The 15,918-nt window shown below is 38.1% G+C and overlaps 1 pseudogene; it reads right to left on the reverse strand.

The window, feature by feature from the left end:
- Positions 1-13,737: 13,737 nt before the first annotated feature.
- Positions 13,738-15,264, reverse strand: LOC101406497 (antizyme inhibitor 1 pseudogene; annotated as a pseudogene).
- Between the last annotated feature and the right edge of the window lie 654 nt (positions 15,265-15,918).

The following is a 15,918-nucleotide window of genomic DNA, read 5'->3' on the forward strand; positions in this document are numbered from 1 at the left end:
CAACTAGCCATGGGTCAACTTTAGTCTAAAGTCAGAGAAAAGTATGCTTGAATCCCTTTAGAAAATCATGCGATATCAAGGGCAACACACTAATGACTCTCAGAGCTTCTGTTAAGAGTGTGCAGTTGGCACTGGATGGAACCAGGGAATTCTGGTTGCTGCGGTCTGAATGTTTGTGTCCCCTGAAATTCCTATGTTGAAAGTCTAATGCTATATATGATGGTATTAGTAGTGGTATTAGTAATCACTACCCACCTTGGGAGGTGATTAGGTCAGGAATGAGGTTAATGCCCTTATAAAAGAGGCCTCCCCTGCCCCTTCCACCATGTGAGGAGACAACAAGAAGTCTGCCACCCAGACGAGGGCCCTCACCAGGCCATGCTGGCACCCTGATCTTGGACTTTCAGCCTCCAGAACTGTGAGAAATGAATTTCTGCCGTATATAAGCTGTCTAGTCTGTGGTTTGCTGTTATAGCAGTCTGGATGCACTAAGACATTGGTTAAATGAGATAAGCAGATTAAAAATTAGGATAAAGAAATATTATTTCCCTTTAGCAATCTGTATTTCCTTATCTAATAGTGTTAACAAGCAAGGATCTATAATTTTCTATGGCGTTTCCCCTAGATCAGCAGTTATCAAATTTTCATATTATAATTATTACTTAAAGTATTTATTACAATGCATAGCCCTAGGCCCTTCAATGATATAGTGGGCCTGGGGCAGGCCACAGCATTCATAATAAGCACCACAGGTGATCTGATGGAAGTAGACTTTAGGCGACCTTTTGAAAAACACTAGTATGTGGGATTTTCCTGATCACTTAATGCTTTACATTAGACTAAATGTATCAAGATGGTAAGAGCAAACTAATCAAAATAGAAGACTGCCCTGGGACAATTTGGGCCAAGGTCACAGTGGCTGGCTCACTTTCAATAATCGTAATAACTGTGGTTACTGGTGAGGTGACAAGGCTGGGGGTGGGATGGCACTGGGAAATGTTGCAATGACGAGAAATTTCTCTTTCTCATAAAAATTCTGTTTCACTTTGAGTCAAGTGAGAAACAACCAGGCCCTAGCTCCCATGGATCCAAATGTCTAACACAACATGAACAAAAATTCCCAATGTTTCATAAGCAATACCCCACATCCCACTGTCCACATTTCTCCCAAGAACCTCCCAAAGGTCACATCTCTGAAAGAAGGATACTGGGACCAGGAACAACTTCATCATAGATTTTTTTTTTTTGGATATACCATCATAGATTTTTTTAAGAGGAACATTTACTAGCAATTAGATCATGTTCGAAGGGTGCACATTTCCTGGTAAACATCCTGGTTTCAGAGGGAACTTTCTCTCTGGTTCTCAGCACTGACACTTCTTCCTATGTGTTGAATAAAAGCATTTGCACCATCTCAGTTTGCTGGGTCTATCTTAAAGACAAGAAATTTAGCAAAAGCAAATAAAGCTTCACCACATTTTCTTTCAGTAATTAAGGACTTGTTAATCAATTTAGATCAACTTTTTAGTTTTCCGGCTAAAGTTTTTGACACATTTATTTAAAGTGAAAGCAGATGCTTGTTTGGTAAAAATATTGACATTTGGGGAGAATTTAAGAAACGTCAGTAGCAGAAATAAAGGACTTCGGTGCTCCACTTACAGCAGTGACTCTGGCGTCCTGGGAACCCCCTTAATTACTAATGCCTTGGTTGATTTTGTTTTTTTGGTTGGATCTCAAAACAACATCTCTCTCAATTGAAAAAGATTATTGTTTCCTTTTGTCTGACAAAGTTTTATACAAAATTAGACATTACCACTTTTCTAAAATACCAAATTGAATTCTAAATAGTCTGACAGAGAATATCTTTATGGAGCATCCATATTTCTATAACTCTACTGCACAGTCTGAATATGTTCTCCCATACAGAAAGCGGAAAATTGGATCATGTTCTGTGTAGCTTCCTTCAGGTTCAAGTTTACCGAGTGCATTTCTGGGCGATGCAATGGAAATATAGCATTTCATTTATTGGCGTTCATCCTAGTTTTTCTGCTTGACTTTTACAAAAGCCACAGAACTATCTGGAGGACAGATTCGTATTATGTGGTGATGACGATTGAAATTTTTTTTTCAATTCAAAACCATACTCATTATAGTTGGCATTAAGAGAGTAGGTCACCTGCACCCCCCATAGTGGGTTTGCAGTGTCAGATTCGGGTCACTGTGGTAACGATGGAAGGCAGGTGGGGTGCCCACCCTATGTGGTATGAGGATCAAGCTTTGGTTGCCTTTAACACCTCTCTCCCCAGCTGAAAACTGAGGAGTGGGATAATGGAAAGTTCTGCTCACACAAAGACCTCACACAGGGGCTGGCACAGGGCAGGTCCTGAGGAAACGTTCGTCCCGAGTCCCCTCTCCTTCACTCCTTTGGAACAGCTCTTGATGTCTTTATCCTCAGCTCGGTGAGGTCACTGCCCTGAACCCCAGCAGCTGGGCATTTGCCCCACGATGGCCTTGACCCTGCGTGTATGGAGCCAGTTCTGTGCCACAGTGCGTGGAGGGGGCCTGGGAGGGGGGAAATAGTCCCAAGCCAGCATCACTCCAAAGTGCCGGCAAATAGTTACGCTAAGCCCTTCCCTGATTTGAAGGAAAGCATGGAAACAATGCTTCCGGGTTGGGACGTGGAGGAGAAGGCAGCTAGAAGATCCTGATTTAGCCAGGATTCATTTATCCCATAGAGAAAGGGCCACTTTGATGATGCAGTTGAATGCATGTCCCTGGTTTTAGGCTCAGGCTGATTGCTGTCTAAATCCTGGCTCTGCCCTCACCAGCTGTATGACTTGGGTGAGATGCTCCACCTCCATGAGCCTCAGTTGCCGAATCTGTGAAATGTGCACATTAATCTCTACGTCTCCCGGTTCCTGTAAGTGTGGACTAGACGCACACCAGCAGTGTGCTGAGCCAACTGTCTGGCATATGGGACAATGTAGTAAATGTTAGCTCTACTTCCTCCTGCCCCAGTTTCCATTTCCATTTGGAATTTCTCCCAGAAGCCTCACTAGCTGATTCCTCCCACTCCACCCCACCCCCCCGAAAAGGAGGAGGCTATTACAATGAAGACAGACATCGTCAAATGCAAATGTTGCTCCTGAAGAGAAATGGGATAGATCTTCCAGTTATTCTTGTCCCTGTACTAATGACAACAATAAATAACTAATGCCAATTTGCATCTTAACTATGTTTCAGGCACTGATCCAAACTTTTTACATTCATTCTTTTTTAATACTTATGACATTTTTAGGATGCGGGCATTTTTATTATTTCTTTGTGTCTATTTTCTTTGGGCTTGATTTGCTGTACCTTTTTCATTTTCTTGAGGTGAAAATTAAAACCACCAATTATTGGTCTTTCTTCTTTTCTAACGTGAGTTTAAAGCTAAAACTCCCTCTAAGCACTTCTTGAGCAGCATCTTAACTTTTTTAATGTCATACCTTCATTTTCACTTAGTTCAGAATATTTGCTAATTCCCAGGGTGATTCTTATTTGAACCAACAGTGAAATTTAGATGTGTATGCTTAATTTCCAATTCGTTGGAGATTTCCAGTTATGATTCTGCTAATGATATCTATCTTAATTCCGTTGTGGTCAGAAAAAATACTCTAAATCGTGTCAATTTTTTGAAATTTGTTGATGCTTGCGTTATGGCCTGGCATATGGATAGTTTTGGTAAATGTTCTATTGTGTACTTGAAAAGAATATTTTCCACCGTTGTTGGTCACGGTGTGCTATAATGTCAGTTTGGTAAATTTGTTAATATGTTATTCTGATTATTTATATTCTTCCTGATTGTGTGTGTGTAAGCTTGTTCTGTCAGCTATTGAGAGAAGTGTGTTGAAGTCTCATTTTGCTGTGGAGTGTCTATTTCTCCTTTCACTTTTATCAGTTTTTCCTTTACATATTTTGAAGCTGTATTACTGGTTGCATATGGATTAAAATTGTGGTATCATCAGGAAGATTGATCCCTTTATCCTACTTAAATGTCCTTTTTTATCTCTAGTAACACATCTTGCTTGAAAGTCTACTTTGCCTGATTTTGGTATAGCTTTCTCATGGTATAGCTTATCTTAATAAGATATATATTTTTCTCTTCTTTTACTTTCAAACTTTCTATGTCCTTACATCTCTGGGGGTTTTTTTGTAACAGTTTTATTGAAATATAATTTACATACCATACAATTCACTCATTTAAAGTACAAAAGTCAATAATTTTAGTATATTCACAGAGTTGTTCAACTATAACCACAATCTATTTTAGAATATTTTATTTTATTTATTTATTTATTTTTAAATCATTTATTTTATTTTATTTATTTATTTTTTTGTGAATAAGATCTTCCCTGAGCTAACATCTGCCAATCCTCCTCATTTTGCTGAGGAAGACTTGCCCTGGGCTAACATCCGTGCCCATCTTCCTCCACTTTACATGGGACGTCACCACAGCATGGCTTGCCAAGCGGTGCGTCAGTGCGCGCCCGGGATCCGAACCGGCGACCCCCCGGCCGCCACAGCGGAGTGCACGCACTTAACTGCTTGTGCCACTGGGCCGGCCCCATATTTTAGAATATTTTAATTACCCCAGAATGAAACCCCATACCACTTAGCTATCACCCTCCGTTGACCCCCATCCTTCCTAACCCTAGGCAGCCACTCATCTACTTTCTGTTTCTATAGATTTGCCTATTCTGGACATTTCCTATAAATGTAATCTTACAATACGTGGTCATTTGTAGCTGGCTTCTTTCACTCAGTGCCATGTTTTCAGTGTTCATTCATGTTGTAGTGTGTATACTGATACTCTATATCTTTTTATTGCCAAATTGTATTCCATCGTATGGGTATACAGGTATTTGTATTGTTTCCACCTTTTGGCTATTATGAATAATGCTTCTATGAGTATTCATAGACAAGTTTTTGTGTGGATGTATGTTTTTATTTCTCTTGGGTATGTATCTAGGAATAGAACTGCTGGGTCAAATGGTAACTATGTTTAACTTTTTTAGAAAACTGCCAGACCGTTTTACATTCCCAACAACAGTGTATGAATTTGATTTCTCCATATCCTTAAAAACAATTGTCATTATCTGACTTATTCACTATAACCATCCTAGTGGGTATGAAGTGGTTTCTCATTATGGTTTTGATTTGCATTTCCCTGTTGACTAATGATGTTGGGCATCCTTTTATGTCCTTACTGGCTATTGTATATCTTCCTTGGAAAAATATCTGTTCAGATCCTTTTCCCATTTTTAACTGGGTTCTTTGTCTTTTATTATTGAGTTGTAAGAGGTCTTTATATATGCTAGATACAAGTCCCTTATAGATATATGTTTTGCAAAAATTTTCTCTCATTCTATTAGTTGTTTTTTTACTTTCTTGATAGTATTCTTTGAAGCACAAAAGTTTTCATTTTGATAAGGCCCAATTTATCCATGATTTCTTTTGTGCTTATGCTTTTGATGTCATTTCTGAGACATCATTGCCAAATCTAAGATCATGAAGATTTATACCTTTGTTTTTCTAAGAGATTTGTAGTTTTAGCTTTTACATTTAGGTCTTTGATCCATTTTTTCCCAATTTTTAAATCCATTTTGAATTAATTTTTGTATATGGTGTGAAGTAAGGGTGCAACTTCATTCTTTTGCATATGGCTATCCAGTTGTTCTAGCTTCGCTTGTTGAAAAGATGATTTTTTTCCCCATTTACTTGTCTTGGCACCTTTGTTGAAAATCAATTAACTGTAACAATATTGAGTCTTCTGTTCCATGAACATGGGATATCTTTTCACTTATTTATATCTTCTTTAATTTCTTTCAACAGTGTTTTGGAATTTTCAGAGTATAAATTTAGCACTTCTTTTGTTAAATTTATTCCTATCTATTTTATTCTTTTTTTATGCCATTTTAAATGGTATTGTTTTCTTAATTTCATTTTCATTTTTCTCATTGCTATTGTATAGAAATATAATTGATTTTTATATATTAATTTTGGTATCCTGCAAACTCTTGAACTCATTTATTAGTTCTAATAGTTTTTAGTGGATACCTTAGGATTTTCTGTGTACAAGATCACATCAATTTAGAATAGAGATAGTTTTACTTCTTCCTTTCCAATATGGATGCCTTTTATTTCATTTTCTCACCTAATTGTCCTGGCTACCATCTCTAGTAAAATGTTGAATAAAAGTGGTGAGAGCAGACATTGTTGTCTTCCCACTGATCTTCCGGGAAAAGCATTCAGTCTTTCATCATCCTGTATTTTTTGTAGCTAAATATTCACCCTTAGCAATAACCCCACAAAATGCATATCCACTCCTTTGTCCCTAATGTCAACTGAGTGGATTCTGAACTATTGGTCTGCCATTTAGCCTTCCTCACCTTGGTGTGTGCCTTACAATAAGGTTTCCAGAGTTAATGACTCTGTTAGTAGCATTATTTTACATTTAGTGCAGTTGTGTATTTACATTTACATTTACATTTACATTTAGTGCATTTTGTACATGGATATGATACGATGATTCTGTCAAAAGTCTCATCACGGAAAAGTCATTCTAAAGTCTTACTTAAATTTTCTGTGGGATAATATGAACCGTAATATTCTCCTTGATTTTATAAATTCATTAAGAAAAGGGAGAGCTAGGTTTTAATTGGTGATTTTTAAAAATTTAAATGAGATAATAGTAACAAAAAAGTTGCCTTGTATGTGCCAGGCATTTTTCTAAGTGTTTTCAGTTGTTTAATTCTCATGAATTATGTAGGTACAATTATTACCCCATTTCAAAGATGAAGAAACTGAAACACATGGGTATAAAATAATTTTCCCAAGAAACACAGCTAATAAGAAGTAGAGATAAGATTTGAACCCGAGAAGTCTGATTTTAGAGACTGTGCTTTTGACCGCTAGGCAAATAAATTATTTAGCAGAGCCTGTTAGGTAGTAAATGCCCAATAATTGGAGGTTCTAATCGTTATTTTCTTATTATTCCAAGTGAGGCTTGGGATTATTCTGTTTTCTTTAGGACCATATCTCTATGATTTGCACTGCTGCACCAATTCAGACACATGAAAAGAGTAATTAAAATGTTTCTCAATATCATTTGAAAACAGGAAAACTTACATAGGGAGAATTACAAAAAGCTAGAAATATACAAAATTATAACACTGTGTTTTATTTATTTAGCAAATATTTATTGAATTGCCACTGTGTAGATCACTGGAGTGGTCTCTGGGGTCAAGGAGGTAGAAGATATTACTATGATATGGATCTCACCCTTGTCAGAGCTTATAACATAGTAAGGATCACAGACTAGTGCATAGCTACATAAGAGAGTAAGTAGAGGAAGGAGAATGCTGAGTGTGGCCTGCCCATGGAACTGGCTAACTTGATGTTGTAAATGAGAATTGTGGTGCTGAAGTACTCAGTGAGCTAGTGCCTTGCAGTAGTTAAGGAACTGAAGTCAGGCATGCACAGGTTTGAACCCCAGCATTACCACTGAGTAAGTAGCTGGGTGACTGGGCAAATGCTGTGACCTCCTAAACATTTCCTGTTTTATTTTAGGATGGGAATAATAGTGCCTACTTCAAAATGTTTAATGAGAATTAAAACATATTATGCATCACTAAACATGATACCTGGCAGAAATAAAATGGTCAATAAATAAGGAACTTTCTGGAGTGATGGAACAATTGAGGTGATGGTTACATGGGTATAAACACTTATCAGAACTCATTGGAGTGTATACTTAGTTGCATTTAATTGTATGTAAATTACCTAAATAAATTGGATTTAAAAAATAACTAATTACCTCTTACAAACTTCTTGGGCTTGAAGATCTTCTTTTAATAAAAGTTATTTTAAACATCGTTCAAAGTGGCATGAACCAAACTTGTTGGCCTAAGTCTTCAGTATCTATTGACTCGCCAGTAGTTTCCAAGCAAAGATAGAGTCATCCTGTGGTACAGAGCTAAGAGGAAATATTCTCTGTGCCACAAGGCTTTGCATCTTGTAATACTTCTGTACTGTGATAGTTAATTTTATGTGTCAACTTGGAGAGTATTTTTGGATGAGATTAACATTTAAATTGGTGAACTTTGAGTAAAGCCAATTGCCTTCCATAATGTGGATGAGTCTCATCCAGTCAGTTTAAGGACTGAATAGGACAAGAAGACCAGCCTCTCCCAAGCAAGAGAGAATTCTCCAGCAGACTACCTTTGGACTTGACCTGAAACATCAGGTCTCTTGGGTCTCCAGCTTCTGGCCCACTCTGCAGATTTTGGACTTGCCAGCCTCATAATTACATGGGCCAATTCCTTGTAATAAATTTCTTTCTTTATATATACACATCCTCTAGGTTTCTTTCTCTGAAAAACACTGGCTAATACATATACTAAATTAAATTATGTGATAAGATGATTTCTTTGTAGTGGATCAGTCCCTCATGGGATTTTTAGAGGTATAGCTTCCCATAAAGAAGCAGTTTCCAGCAAATGACTATAGTGACACCTTTGATCTGGCAAATGAATGTGAAAGGGGGACCTGAAATATAAATTCGTTGTCTGTGTTTAATGCCAAATACTCTAATGGAATCATTATATAAAAGGTCAGTCCTGGGATAAAGTCAAATAAATTAAATGCTATTAAATCTTTACTATCAAGTTGCTGTCTTTTCTTTTTTTCTGTTGATTTTGAAAAGCCTACAAGTTATATTATTATGGAGACAATAAATCTAGCAATTTTCAGCCTTTGTTTGCAAAGTCTACTACTCCTTGGGACAAATTTCCAAGGAAAAAATTGGTAAAGAGTTTTAAAATCCTTAAACTGGAAGAATTTTATGAGCCATAAAATCCATGATAAATTTACCAGTGCTTTAAAAACAACAATAAAACTTTGTTTAAAAAATATGTGCCTATTGAAGAATTACTTCAGGGGATACTTTAGTCTAAAAGCTGAGTATGTGTAAGCATAACGGACTTCTGCAGTGTCTTGCACACACTCTTTAAATATTTGTTGACTAAATGAATGAATCAACAGAAAGCAGCAATAAGAGAGCTGCAGACGCAATTTTATTATAAACATGCAACTTTACAAACCAGGAATTGGCTGAATCACAAGAAGCAGGGAGTAGCTTGGACTGCCACCTCTCCCGGGAAATCACTAAGACCGCACCTCACTCAGGGCCTGGCAAATATCAGACAACGATAAATGTTTGCTAAACTGAATCATTGAACCTAAGGTCTGTGTGGGAAATATAATTTCTTTCAACGTCTCTGATAGGAAATTGCCTTCTAGGTGAAATTGCCTTGTAATAAGCTGCTCTGGCACTTACAAACCAAAATTTATGGAGTCAAATTAGTTTTCCCTCTACAGAACTTCATCCTGCAGAGATGGAGCCAGAGGGGCTCTGCAGCAGGCGCTGCTCTCAGCTGCCTTTGATGATTCACGGAGCAGTTCTCAGTATGCAGACAGACTGTCCAAGGGGCTTGTTAAAATGCAGGGTCTGATTCAGTAGGTCTGGGTAGATCCCAAGAAATTCTGCAATTCTAAGTTCCCAGAAGATGCTAAGATGGGGTCCATGGGCCACACTTGGGGCAGAAAGGTCATAGAGCGAGAGGGGATTCCTGAATAGGTGGGCAGAATAAGCAGATACGGGGTGGTGGAAGGCACTGAACCTGGAGTTTGAAGGCTGGCTGGTTATGTGATCACAGATGAATCACTTGACTTCTCTGAATCTAAATTGTCTCATGGGGAAAATGGATATAATAGTAATAATAGGACAATAACACCCACCTCACGGGATCCTTGTGGGGATTAATGAATAACTTAACATAAAAATGCGGGAGCGTGCTCCACACACAGCCACTGCTCAGTGAATGCTCGCTGACCCTGAATGGTAGGCACAGGTTACGTGCTCTCTGTGGTTCCGAGGGCTCCACTCCTCATCCCGCTTCGTGCCAAGGACCCTGCCCGGCACCGAGCAGGGGCTCAGGCAGCGTTTGTTCAGGTCAATTAGTAGCAGAGCAGTTTGATGCCTGTAAAGACAGTAAGACCCAGACAATGGCTCCCTGTGGCACCAACAAGAGTCTTCACCAAGACAGCAGTAACTTTGAGGCCTTGGGTAACTCCCAGGGGCCTCTGAGCCAGTGGGAGACAGAACCAGCTCCTTCCAATAAAAATACAGTGTTAGGCTAGCTGAATATTTTTGCTGATCTTTCACATCCTTCAACATAAATTGTGTATCAAATCACCTGCCCTTTGATAAATGGCCGGGCCTGTCCCAGGCAGGTGGCTCAGCCGCCCTGGGGCACAGCCTGCAGTGGTGTGATCAGTACCTTAGAGACCCAAGTCATCCTCCAGATCACTGTGACTCCAGCCCCAAGGCACTGGTATTGCCCTGGACCATGCTCTGCTGAAAGTCAAGTAGAGGTTTTGTGAACAACTTAGAAAGTACTGACCCAAACTCCCAAGCAGTGTAGCAAGAATGCAGGTAGAAAAACCAAAAAATTGTCTGCAGCTCCCCTTAAACCTTAACAGATCTTTCTAGTGAGGATTCAGAGACACGAATCTATTGGCATCTTGAGAAAGCCTGGTTTAATCAACTTTCAGTAAAAATCTATCGTAAATCACTGAATCTTTGCTAAAATAAATTAAATATTAGGATCTAATCAAAGCATTTAGACGAAGAGTTTTTAAAAGGTGTTCTTTATCCCCCTCTCATAATTTATAGACCCCGGGAGAAAAAAGAAGATGCTATCATCTTACTGAAGGATTCCATTAAATATGGTCCATGTTAGCAGATGGCTATTCAAACTTTGCTTCTTTATTGACTGAGCAAGTAATTGTTTCCATTTAATTTCACACAGTATTTTTTAATTCACTTTCAAAATTTATAAATTAAGATTGCACAAATCTTCATAGAATGGCTTTAATTTGTAAACTCGTAACTGACATCTCATCTTCATGACTATTTTCTTTGGTTAAAAAAGAGAAACCTAGGTTTCTCACACAGATATTTGCTACTGTAGGGTAGGTAGGTTTCAGGCTAGGATGATCCATGATATTAGTATATTCTCTATCTCCTTGGGGAAAAATATTTCATGAACAATATTGTTTGCAACTTTATTAATCTTTCTTCAGGCTTTACTTAGGAATTGGTTATGTCACAACTCAAATGGACCCAATTGCTGATAATTTTACAGAATCTACATCTTAATACCTCTTAGAAGATCCAGGACAGCTGTTATGATGGCCTCTTTAGAGAGAATATTTCTAACGGCATATAACACAGATGTAGTTTCTTTTATTTTATTTATTTTTTTTTTTTTAATTTTTTTTTAATTTATTTATTTTTCCCCTAAAGCCCCAAGCGATAGTTGTAAGTCATAGTTGCACATTCTTCTAGTTGTTGTATGTGGGACGCGGCCTCAGCATGGCCGGAGAAGCAGTGCGTCTGTGTGCGCCCGGGATCCGAACCCGGGCAGCCTGCATCGCAGCGCACGCACTTAACCGCTAAGCCACGGGGCCGGCCCTCTTTTATTTTTATCTAAATGATTTGACACTGTTTTTCAATGTCCTGTGTGCATGCCCCCTGCTATTGAAATTAAAAATATAAGTTGTCTTCTCTAAAATAATTACATACTTTTGTTAATATCTAGAAATGTCCAAAACAGACAGCGGGTCTTGTTTTTTTTTTTTTTTTTTTTTACCTCTACAGTTCAATTTACTATATAGAAATCATTTGGGTTTTACATTTTCAGTTAAATTCTGAACTGAGATTACAATATTGTTAAAAAAGATCATTACATTAATTCAGTACTTTTTTAGCATACCAAATCGAAATACCTAAGTTCAAATTTCAGATTTATGGCAAACAGTCTTCAAATACAATACAGACATTTTTTAAAGTTACCATATCATTCACATGTGGTATCTACAACTCTGAGCTGTTATACACGGAATAGCTCTCCTATGAATACAGCAAAATTGACATGTCATGAAGCTCAAAGTTGTATAGTCAAGCCAAGGACTCAGAGTCATACCATCTTTTAAAAGGTTTGGCATTTCTGGACCACTAAGCACAACATGTAAAGAAGGTTGGCAACAATTCCTCCTTCTTATCAAGGTTAAAAAAAGTTGCATGGTAGCTTGGAATTTTGCATAAAACCCCACATTATGTCTTGGAAAAGTCCAAGTGTAATTAGATGACAATGGATTTAGGGGTCCTAAATTTTTTTTTAATAGAACCCACGAAATTCAAATGGGCATTAATCAAATCAAAAAATATTAAGCAGCTACTGGTTTAAGCAATTGAAATTTAGTAGAGATTCATGGTCAATTTCTTTTCACCTTGAAATCAAGGTGTAAAAACCAGCTATAAAGTGCATTCCAAACTTCTCCTGTGTAGCACAGGTAGAATTTGCTGTCCATTGGCACCAAAGTGAAGTCACATTTCCTCTTAGGAGACAGAAGTTCCACATTTGAACACAGAATAAGTTAGGAAAAAAATGACCCCTGTTATTAATTGTGATTCTGAGATCTAGGATTACCAATATGCTAGCAGTGAACTCCTGGCAACAACTGTAAGGTGAGTGATGCTAACTCCCTTCCCCCAGTCACCATAAAATTTTAGTATTAAAAGTAATTTACTAAGCCGAACAAATGGGAAATAACAAGAAACTAGTAGCTAAAACAAAACAAACCCGGAAAGTTTGAAATCACTGCAATTGAGAAACTGAAAATAGGTGTGCTTCACCCCAACCCCCTACAACTCTGAATTTAAATAATATTCTGTGCAAAAGAACATCAGGTTTCTGGATATAGATGTAGCCCTTCTTTAAGTTTCAGTGTGCTGCAGAGTTTTCTGCAACTTTATTTCCCTCCCCTCAATTTTATTCAAAGCATTTAATAGAATCTCCCGTTTCAGCCAAAAGATTTGTGATTCAAAAATTTACTAATGTACTCTATGCATTCTATCTATACAGAAACACCTATTAATTATTACATAATTACATAATTGGCTTATGCAGGATTAACATTTTTGGTGTTAAACTTGTTAAACATCATGCCTACTGCACATCAACTCTCCATAATGAATCTTCACTTCACAATGATTTACCAAACATTTTACTTAAATTACTAATTAAATAACTGAAAAATGTACTGAACCAAACTAAATGTTCATGAGCTATAAAGGAAAATAACCTTCAAATAGTCCGTATGCACATCTAGTTCAAAACTACTTTTGCCAGCTAGCCCCTTTCCCAAAGTTTTAGCCTGAAAAAACAGTAAAATCTACACAAAATTTTATTGCAATCATACAAGGGTTATGTTAGGTCAAATACAACAAATACTGTGATGCAATTTTAAATTTATTAAACTACAGTTCAAAGCACAAATTTACACATTCTAAATACAATAAATGTATCTAATGAAGTCACACTGGTCTTCCACTGACATCTGATCTATCTGGGTGAAAGACATTAACTTTACAAGACTTTTTAACACGAATCCTTAGAATAAAAACTGTACTTTTTTGTAAACGGTTTAATGGGGAACCAATTAATGGGCTTCCATCTTCACTAAGTCATCCATTTTGCTGCATATTTTGTTTTAAACGCTTAAGGAGGTAGGACAAACTGGTTAAGTTTAAATCTGGATATATTATCTAAATCTCCCAATTACCCCCAGTGAATTATAGATAAAAGCTGATTTTGTCTGGTCCCAAATAGCTATTACTAATAGTTTTTGTTTCCAAGAGAATTAACAGAATAAGATTGTTCGAATTTTTTCCACACTGGAATGTAGACCAGACAAGCTTAACCTGCAACTTCAGATCTAAAGAAGCGTTAATGCCTGTTTAAGCTTCAGTGGAAAAGCTGTCTTCTTGGCTCAGCTGAATGCAAGAAGGCACAAAGAAGTTCTTCATCGTTGTGTCTGAGGTAATCCCCGCATCTTGCATCTCATACCAATCACTGAATAGCATCATGTAATAAATAGCTGGCCTCTAAAAATCATTAAAAGCAGATAGTTCATGGAAAGAATCTGCTCCCATGTTATTAAAGATAAGCCATCTCCCACATTCAGTTCGGGAAGAAGACAGTTTTGTACAATTTGATCAAGCTCATCACAGGATGGACCCTAAAGGCTGCTTGTAAACAGACGCTCATCTTCCTCGTATTTCTTGTGAATCTCTGGAATGGTATCTAAGTCTTCAGACAGTTTACTTGCAAAAGAACCATAAACGCCATCATTCATGTAATACATGAAGGCTGGCTCATCATTTCCAGTTTTTTCTACTCCAGAGGAAAATTTATCATTTTCAACAACTTTCTTTGCAATGATAATAACTGCAAGTGTAAATGCAGAAGACACATAGTAGCTTCCAGGTTCTGAAATTATCTTAATGCCAGATCCTTTAGGAAAGTAGACATCCAACAAAGGGCTGATAACATGATTAACCTCTTCCAATTGAAATTCAGTTCCTGTGAAGCCTCCACCAGTGTCTAATATGTTCATTGTGAAGCCAAACTCTCCAGCCATGTCAAACACACATTGAGCATCAGATAGAGCATGTACATATACTTGAGATTCTTTGCAAGCACTTGAAACATGAAATTTAACTCCAATAATTTGGACATCAAGTTCCTTAGCACATTCCAAGAGATGCCTACAGTTCTTCAAGGTAGTGCCAAACTTCGTGTTATCCTCTTCACCTCCAATATTATCTTCTGTTGCAATATGTAGTAAGACCTTGGCATTTGGGTGATTACCTGCGATTTTCTTCAATTTGACTTCATTGTCACATGTCATGATATTCACTCCAACTGTTGCTGCATACTTTATCTGAGACACTTGTTTGCAAGGACTTACGTAAATGATGTTTTCTGGAGATACACCCAATTCTTGCACTAAAGCCATTTCGGTTTTACTGGAACAAGCAAATCCAGTTCCAAGAGCTGCCAAAATGTCAAGTACAGCCGGAGCGAAGTTGCACTTCACCGTGTAGAATGGCTTTATCTGAGCCACTATATTCTGCCACTGACTGTGTTTCTTCACAATCTTTCCAAAATCTCCCACAAAAAATGCATTTTTTCCTGTCAGGGTATGTTCATAAACATAGTTATCAATAACATTTCCAAGGTTTGTTCCTTCATCCAAGAGGCCAATGGAGTAGTTTGCATCGTCAATAAATCCTTTCATCTCAGCCTTATTCCACAAAGCCGAAAATCATAAACCAGGAAAAACAAGAGAAGCGCCACTAAGCTTTTCGTCTGGGTCCTTAGAATATGCAACAAAATGGACAAGTTAGGAGATGGAACCCCCCTATCATCAGCTAGGTTCCCAAGGTGGCTCAGCATTGAAGTCGAACTGCTCTCTATACAGCACTTCTAGGCCCTCTGGGTAGTTGTATGCTTGGTCACAAAGTTCGCCATGAGATAAAGGCCCAAAGAGTCAGGTAAATCATCTTCTCTTTTTGGGCGGAATTTTTGAAGAGGGATGTGGTTACCTTGAGCAGAAATACCCAAGGTGGCCTGGGCCATAGGCTGCGGGAACGACGTGGGGGGAACAGCGCGGCACCAACACCAGCTGTGCAACAGTGGCGGCCGTCGAAGGGCAGAAAGAGAACAGCGCGGGGACGAGAAGAAAGGCGAGGCCTGGGTGGGCAGAGGATTCCGCCCCGTCCCACCGCAGAGCAGGAGAGCCAGAATGGATGAGAAAAGGAAAAGAAGGCGAAAAAGGAAAACACTGCAACCTAGCGAAGAGCCAGAGAGTGTGCTTCTTCTTTTCTTTTTTTCTTGCCAGAGAATATCTTTAAAATTAAACTCAACATTTTTAACAGATGCCCCACAGCATTCAATCAGCTTACAT

This window comes from Ceratotherium simum, chromosome 17, assembly GCF_057802395.1.
Source record: "Ceratotherium simum simum isolate JZ-2026a chromosome 17, ASM5780239v1, whole genome shotgun sequence".
Classification (NCBI taxonomy): domain Eukaryota; kingdom Metazoa; phylum Chordata; class Mammalia; order Perissodactyla; family Rhinocerotidae; genus Ceratotherium; species Ceratotherium simum.